Genomic DNA, 9,205 nt, shown 5'->3' on the forward strand with positions numbered 1-9,205 from the left:
CTACAGGGTTGGCTCTTAAAGGAGCCGTTTGTGTTTCTATGAAGGAGCATCAGGTGGCCGTAATGAGGTGCTGCCAACAAAAAGAGCTGTTTGTACAAAAAAAAAAAACTATTTAAAGAGTTATTAACTTGTTAATAACCTGCTATTAACTTATTGCAGGCATTCTAAAATTGTATGACAGTGCAGACTTTCTGACTTTAGACTGCAAGGCAATGTCTAGTGCAGTGGTCCCCAACCTTTTTTGAGCCACGGACCAGTTTAGTGTTAGAAAATATTTCCTTTAAGTTGTGGCAGATAAATACATCAAAATAAATGAGACGACCTTAAGTATAATAATAAACGTGACTCCACTGTGTATTCGTATGGAACTCTATCAACAGCGTCCTCATAACATTGCGCCACAGCATGAACATCCTCTCTGCCCACAGCGCTCCAGGAGAGGGCGCTACAATTGAAGCTTCGAGTAATGAACCCATTTTTGAAACAATTGGTTCAACTGGTTCAGTGCTTCACAAAAGCTTCATTTTCTCATCACTTCTATAAAGTTCTCTGTCTGTGTGATGGATTCCCTTTGACACTGAGCGATCATTCCCCGTCAAAATACTTTTGATACTTTAATCCCTGATTAGTGACTAAATATAGACCTGCAGTAGAAACGTATTTAGGAGAATGCTTGTGAATATAAAGGATTACAAGATTACGCTCAGGCAGCCCCCAGTTTTTCAACATAAACACTGATAACACGACAACAGCAATCAGCTGTTTTACATGCAGTCAGTCTGCACAAGCGCAAAGAGGCGGAGCCGGTGAGCTCAGATGGAGCAGAAGGAAATGTTTTCCTAGCGTCCAAATGAAGCTTTTCCCCCTGTAACCTCCATTAAACCTTTACTGGGAAACAGCTGGAGGTCCTTCATCAACCAAGTGATCATCAAGTGAAGAAAAGAGAACTTCATCCACCCTGTTTGTTTCACACAGGGAAAAGCTGCAGTACGGAAGTTAAAATATGCAGATGAACTGTTAATACGAAAAAAGTATTTCTTATCCAGTTACTCGGGTAATCAGTGGAATAATCAATAGAATACTTGATTGCTAAAATAACCAATAGTTGCAGCCCTAATGAAATTTGCAACCTGTCATAAGCCAATGCATCACCTTCTCACATAGAAGCAACAGGATTCAGGTAATAGAGCGATTGTTGTAAGTAAGTAAGTAAAGTTTATTTATTCAGTGCCTTTCACAGACAAAAAAGTCACAAAGTGCTGTACAATAATTAAAACACAATATCCAAAAAAAAAAACAAAAAACAGATAAGACACCATGTTAAACCATAACATTACCATATTAAAAGAATAAAAATAAAGTCAACAGAAAGTCTGGTTAAACAGAAAAATTTTCAACTGTTTTTTTAAAAGACGCCACAGAGTCAGCTAAAAGGAGCTGGAGTGGTCAACAGTTCCAGAGCTTTGGCGCCACTGCCTGAAAAGCTCTGCCCCCCCCAGTCCTTAGTCTTGTTTTTGGGACAGCTAAAAGGTTTCGATTTTGTTGTGTGAGAGACTGTTGATTTATGTAAAACCGATCCAGGCATTTAAAAACAATTTTTAAAAATAATATAAAAAAGATCGGATTTGTTCGGTATCGGCAAAAATCCAAATGTAAAATATTGGTATCGGTATCGGACATAAAAAAGTGGTATCATGCCATCCCTACAAATAACACAAGCAGAAATGATTTTTCTGGTAGCAGCATTTGCACTAATAATCCAATATCGTTGGCAATGTCGCAACAGCAAGCGATTTCTTCCACAGTGTCCTAATTGCTCATGAATGTGGGGTAAAATCAGAGTGGAAAAATGCTGATCTTTATGAAGAATCACTGGGCGTTTCACATCATCAGGCATGGCTGCCTCATTAAGGCTTCCTCCAACTCTCAAAAATTGATTTACATTATTGGATCAAGTTTGTAAAGATGAGTACCTTTCTTTATTCCTCTTTCTTGTTTCAAAGTAGATATTTCATCCTCGAACCTTTAATTTTGGCAAAACTTAATGATGACGTCTAATGCAGTTTCAGCATCAACAGATTAACACTGGCCACCCGGTGTGGCCCTAAAAGTTTTCATCTTCCTTTCAGTTTCACTCTTTTGCTGAGTTATATCCAGTCCACTACTGGAGACAGAAACCTTTATTTCTCTTCTTACTCAACAACTGGAGAAACCTTTGTGCCTGCAGAAAGCAAACAACTGCCATTTTAAGCCTTTCCATGATGAAATATCAAAATTAGCAACAACAATTACCGTATCACCCCAATAGAGCACTTTGCTCTCAGACTTAAAAGTAGAATGGGAGGCAGAGCCTTCAGCTTTCAGGCCCCTCTTCTGTGGAACCTAGGCTGCTGGGGGTGTTCCCATAATGCACTGTTTCTTTTCATTCACCTCTTTTTACTCTGTTTATACTCTGCATTTAACCATCAGTTATTATTAATCTCTGGCTCTCTTCCACAGCGTGTCTTTTGTCCTGTCTCTCTCCCCCCAGCCCCTGCCCCTCCCTGAGCCTGGTTCTGCTGGAGGTTTCTTCCTGTCCCTCCCACTGTCACCAAGTGTTTGCTCATAGGGGGTCGTTTTGACTGTTGGGTTTTCTCTGTATTATTGTAGCGTCTTTACCCACAATGCAAAGCGCCTTGAGACAACTATTTGTTGTGATTTGGCACTATATACATTGAATTGAATTTAATTGATTTTGCTGAAGAAAGGCTAACAGCAGCAGCGACAAGTAGAAGAATGGGTTAGAAATCGCTCGTGGTGGGATGAGAAACACGCTACTCTCTGCAGTGTGTTGTGGCCTTGTGTTTGCATTGTTTCAAAGAGACTGTTGGTTGTCTTACAGTGAGATAAACAGAAAGGATAAAGCCCTGACCTGCATACATGTGAAAGCAGAGTTATTAAATTCATTATTACTAAATTATTAATTAGGCACAACCCCTCTAAGAGGAGGAGGTAGGGCATGATGTGATGTGAGCGCGCAAAGCTGCATGTGTGGAGGGGTGGGGGGGTACATGAGCGAGGTGGGGAGGCAAAAAAGCCGCATCATAATTACATCTTTGCGTAATTTCCCCATTTATGCTTTGTTTGCTTTTCAAAGATATTTCTGTGCATTCAAAGTCTGCCTAAAGAAGATGATATTCAGAGGTTAATGTACTCTGTTATGTTCCCTGCTTACTGTGATGAATGAAATCTAAGTGGACATTTAAAGACACGACACAGAAGAATTTGTGAAATAAATCAGGGGAGACAAATAAAGTGCAATGACAAAAGCAGTGTAACGGAGACTGATCATTAAAGTACACAGTGTAAAATTAAAGGAAAAAATAAGTTAACAACAGAGGAAGTGGTGTGGCTGCTGGAGGTGGAAAGGCCACAGAATCCAGTAGGAATAAACTGAACGCTGATTGATGAGAATCTGTTGCTGTTGAATCAATGTATAAAAAAGCTGATGAATAACATGTTAAACACCTACTCATCACATCACACATTAGAGAGAGAACAGGAGGAGAGAGCAGAGGAGATTAAAAGTGCCGCAGAATGATGAGAGACAGAAAAGGGCAGGAAAGGTGAAGGAGAGGTGGGCATCTAAGCCAAGTGTGTCCAAACTACGGCCCATGGGCCAAACATGGCCCGAGCCCAGATTGTATATAGCCCTCCTGTCTTGTGCTATTTTTGGCCCACTGGCCCAAGCAATGAATACACCTCAGCATGCAATTCCTCTTTTTAACTCAGGGAGGCAGTGTCGTGTAACAGATGTCTGCCAACTGCTTCAAAACTTCAAAAAGAAGATTGCATGCTTAACCAATCACAGCCCATGCTGTGTGATGCCATGCGCCTTGGCGGGGGGGGGGCGGGTTATGACACACAGTGTTGCCAAATGAAGGATTTTTTTTTTCCTCAAAAAGTGATTAGTAAGGAATTTAGCGACTTTTTTCGGTGACTTTGCCGACTTTTTGAGATGAAATCCTCCTCTGATCCCTTGTTCTGTGTACAGTCAGTGTCCTTCGTACCTCCGGACTTCACTTCATCACTGGGGGGACATCCCCCCTCCCCCCGGCACTCACTGCAAACAAAGCTGCAACTTTTCCAGAGTCACTCGTCACAAACAGGGTTTTGCTCCCAAAGACATGCAGTAGTGGGGTTAGGTTAATTGGTGATTCTAAATAGCCCACAGGTGTGAATGCCAGTGTGAATGATCCACCACCACCCCCCCAAATTGCCATTAAAATAAAATTTAATCTAATTAAATTCTTTATTTTTCAGCAGCCAAATGGCCCCTTTATGCTGGCTGTTCTCACCCTGATGAACGGCGCCCAGTGACAAAGTGACGCCACATCCACTGGTGCAAGCCTCTGCTTTGGCGTCATTTCAGTCGGTGTGCACCTCTCAGTCCGGGTTAAGGCATGAGTGTGCAACTGTGTCAGCTTTTACTGCCATTTTAGTAATTCATCAGTGCAGAAGCTCAGAGATTCACAGACAGAGGGACATGTTGACTTTCTGGAAAGAACTTGGCAATTTTCTTGTGTCCCGATTTGACTTCCTCTCCTATCCCAGCACTGATGAGGAAGTTTGGTCAGAGTGGTGACACCTATGGTTTGGCAGAATACTGCAGCAGGTACTCGCACCCTAAGTGCTGGTATAAACCATACGGAGCTGTCATAACATCACTGATATTTTGTGCACAGCTGCTCCATGCTGGACTGAGCCTTTTAGGTTTTGGAGTCACCGCTCAGTTCAGTGAAGTCAAACCATAGAGGACAGGTTCACGGTGAGCAGCAAACTTCTGTTGTAATCTGAAGAAGTCTTTACAGCTTAGAGGAGTTTAGAAAGGAAATCAAACTCAAACACAATTATAAACTCAGCAGACATCTTTACAAGTGGAGAAATCAGGCAGCTCTTTAACCTGTGACTTATACTTTAATTTCCATTTATCAGGCCGTTTTTCTGGTTATTGTCCAACTTTCAGTACCTAGAAATACCCATCAGAGAAATTTGATATATTATAGGTATATTTATAATAGAATAAAACAGGAGACTAATAGCTCCGGTTTTTAAAGGAAAGAAGAAAAATATGCTGTTGGTTATTTATTTTTTAAAGCAATGAGTGCACTAAGAAATGGTAGATTACTCACTCACTCCAGATTCAGCCTCGCTATAGTAAGATAAAAACAACTGGAATGTCTGTAAGCATGGAAGAAAAGAGAGAGAAGTCCATTAAGCTCAGGTCCTCACAGACTGAGTGGATGGATCATTAAACCAAGCAAGCACACTTATTTATAGAATTGCTTTTTCAAACATTTCCAGTGGACCCACATATGAGTGCATATTTTCAACATAAGCAACCAGAATTTTTCAGGTCTTTGAAAAAACAGAAATAAATCACCCATTAGATCATCAAGCAGCAAGGTCAGAAAGTATTTCCCAGCATGCCCCTCTGCCATCACTTTAAAATGATTCAGTGAATATTTGCATTACATAAACTGGAACTCTTATAATGTTGGACACATTATCCGACTATCAGCATCCAGTGTGATGTAGATGAGGAGCCCCTCCTGCCCTCTGGGCCCTGACGCACTGGACGTTACGCCTTTGTGATGAAATTTTGTAGTCCATCTTCTGCACAGTGTAGTTTCAACATGGCAGACATTCAGCGTCACATAGTGAAGGAGTTTACTATAACATCATTCAGACTCTCAGCACACCGCTCTTTTCTTTTTTTTCCTCAGTCCGCATATTTCTCCTACCTACCTTGTATCCTCTGATGAAGGAGGCAATGAAGGAAGCATCAAAGTACCTTTCCTCAATATTTAGAGACTTTCATTTCTAAGGTCTTCTGAGCAGAGACTCTTTCTGCTGCTTTGATTGATTGGGATCAGACGCCACACAGCTATTTATTTGTTGTGTCCCAGCTCCACTTTGTGTGCTTTCGATGTTAATTTAATATTAAATGTTGATTTAATACAATTTCAACTGTTTTCATATTCAAATCCTGACCTGCCAACTGTGATTTGATGAGTGAACAGCAGAGGGCAGCAAAGCTCCATCTCTGCATATAGTCTGGAGGATGAGGTGAAGCGGCTGAAGCAAAGACTGCTGCTGCAGCGATCACAGCGTCATAACTCAGGACGAAGGAGGACGAAAGAGATCAGAGCAGCTTGTTGAACGTGACCTCCTCTGCTGAAGAAGACAAACGTGAAGAAAAGCTGTGCTGGGTTTGATTCTTCTGTGTCTGTCATCACCTTCTGGAGGTGAGTTTGTCATGAGAAAAATGGAAATCAGCTCTTTTAGCTGTGTGTCTGATATAGACATAAAACCAAAACTGAGATATTTATATTATATTTAAATATGTAATAGAAATATAATACATATAAATATATAATATAAATTAGATATAGGTATATGTGTCCCAGTCTGTATCATGTTAGACATGTTTTGTGTTGCACTGTAAACTTAGTGTGTGGATGCTGACAGAGTGGTGTTGTCTCAGAAATAAAGTGAACAGGTGGTGAACAGACAGCTGTTAAATGAGCTATTAAATGATCCATCAACACTGGAGCATCAACTAGGATTCTTTATGGCAGTGACTGAGCATCCATCCAATGTTTGTCATCAGCATCTTTAATAGACCTGAAAGCAGGAACCTACCAAACTGTACATGTTATTTTTACAGGGGAAAGACAAACTTAATAGCAACTGTGTAAAATTTCGGGTCCCTACTTTCATTAATCAGTTTCTTTCTCTTTCTTCTTTTTTTAAATCCTGTCTGGCAGCCTTTGGAACCAGAACCATGATCTGAATGCAGATCAAGGCTCCTCGTCACTGTTTTCCTTTCTTTCTTTATTATCATTGACATGTATAACTGTGATACAGCGATACCAGAGCTGCCAGGAAAAGACAGAGAAACAAAGGACAGAAAATAAGAGAAAAAGACGAAAACACACAAAATACAAAAACTGAACAAAAAGAAAGATGGATACACAAATCAGCACTAGTGTGTGTGTGTGTGTGTGTGTGTGGAGGGGGGATAAGTAACGTGAAGTCTGTATCTTTGTCATAAACCGCTCTTGATAAGAAGCGTGAGAAGCCGCAGCACCCATTCACGACTGCGGTCCAGTGGAGTCCTCATGTGCGAAGTCACGTCAGCAGAAGCTTCTTATCCTGCAGTTTGACCATTTTACTGCACAGGCCTGCAGAGGCTTTGATATATTACAAATTATGTATTTATATAAATAGAGAGAGAGATTTGATTGTTTTGTTTTTGTCCCCTGTTATATAATTATTTAATTATTTATTATTTTTTTCCTACATCTTTTGTGGGATGTCTGTTATTTACAGTATAAAATAATGAAGCATTGTATAAGCCAAAGATGGATATAGTTTTGATATTCTGTCTGCTTCTTCAATAAAAATATTTGAAATACAAATTATAATACACGATCGTTCTCACATTACACACTATTAAAAAAATAAAACTCATGAATTCTTGAATACTGACACAAAGTGTTTAATGGATTTCAATGCAGAATGACCCCCAACTCTGTACACAGTTACTGTCCTGTAATATTGCTGCGTTTTTCAGGATTATTCTGCACATTTTCGTTTTAACACTGTGACAAAATAACACCAAGAATTTCATAAGCAAAAAAGAAAAAACTTATCTGAATTTTCATTATGATGTTTGATTGCCTTTATTCCACCGGCGTCAGACTCAAGGTTATATACGTCTGCGAGATAATTTCATATGGCTATTATTAAGGGCAGCTGGTAAATAGCGCTAAATATCCCACTATGCACCGCAGCAGCTGCCGCGCAGCTGTAGGCCTGTGCACTAACCGTGATCAGCGGATAAAAACATCGGTCAGCACTTTTTAACGCGACATTTAAGCCAGCTTGACTCTCCTAAAATGGCCAAAGAGTGGACTTTGAAAACAGGCGGGAGGACCTGTTCACTGACATCGGAGGTGAACCCGTGCGTCTCTTTTCCCCGCCTGCGATGTGCGGGTAAAAGAGCTGATTGGTGGGTCACCGGCAGTTTCTGTCAGCTACATGAAAAGTAAAGTAAAAGTCTCAGCAGGGCTCCGGGTGAAACGTGGCTGTGTGAGAAGCATCCATACGTCGGTGGAGCTTCAGGGACGGGACCGCGTCATTAAGTCTGTGATTGCCAAGAAAAAAAAAACAAAAACAAACACAGTCCGTGTCTCCACCGCTGTGTTTGCAGCTGCGCTTTTTGCTGAGAAACTGGACACACTGCGCAGTTTACGCAGCCTTTTTCTGACTGTGAAGAGCAGAAATTCAGTTTTTACCTGAAAAATTTGCAAGTTTTCATCAGCTTGAAATATATTCATTTTTTCCTGATGTTATTTTTGAAGAAAAAAATAATTTTATATCTTATTTAACGTGTTAAGGAAAATGTTGCTGTATTCTGGCCATTCGAATTCATTTTATTGATTAAATATTTTCAGTTTCAGACTGTTCAGTAAATGTAAATCCTGTTTGGCCCACGACTGTTGTGTGATTGAGTTTGACGCCGCTGATTTAATCCCTTTATGGGTGTTCATCATCAGTCTGCACAGTTAATTTGAAGAAAGTGTTTTACAGATGTTGTAGGGAAACCGTGTCCTGTGGTCTGTATTATATTCCTTGAAGTATACATGATACTAAACAAAACGTATTCTATTAAATCACCCCTCAGTGCAAATGTGTTTGATTCACTCTGCTCCTGCAGAATTCCTCATTGTTTTTCTGAATTTATTTGGTTACTTTACATTATTCCTGTAAATACAGTACACAAATGCAAACATTATAGACACAATACTGTAATTTGACTGGATTTTGCCTTTAATGTGTTCAGATACAGTTCAGTGAGGTGATAGCCAGGAGAGGCACAGTGGAGCTCCACCCGGGCAGGTTAAACAGCTGCGTCACCTCTAACAGTACTCCTGTAAATGCACAGCTTCTGCTTTTCATTTTCCCAAAGCTACACACTCATATGAAACACAGCTTTCCACAGACAGAGCTGGGGTCGGACTGAATAGGAATGAACTAATTTGTTTAATCTTTACGGTTACGGTGCTGTGACTGAGCCATGAAACACGTGAACGTAAAAAAGTACAGGCACGCATTAAATCATTTCTGTAATGACAGAAATCATAAATAAATTAAAAAA

The sequence above is a fragment of the Archocentrus centrarchus genome, chromosome 18 (assembly GCF_007364275.1).
Source record: "Archocentrus centrarchus isolate MPI-CPG fArcCen1 chromosome 18, fArcCen1, whole genome shotgun sequence".
Taxonomy (NCBI): domain Eukaryota; kingdom Metazoa; phylum Chordata; class Actinopteri; order Cichliformes; family Cichlidae; genus Archocentrus; species Archocentrus centrarchus.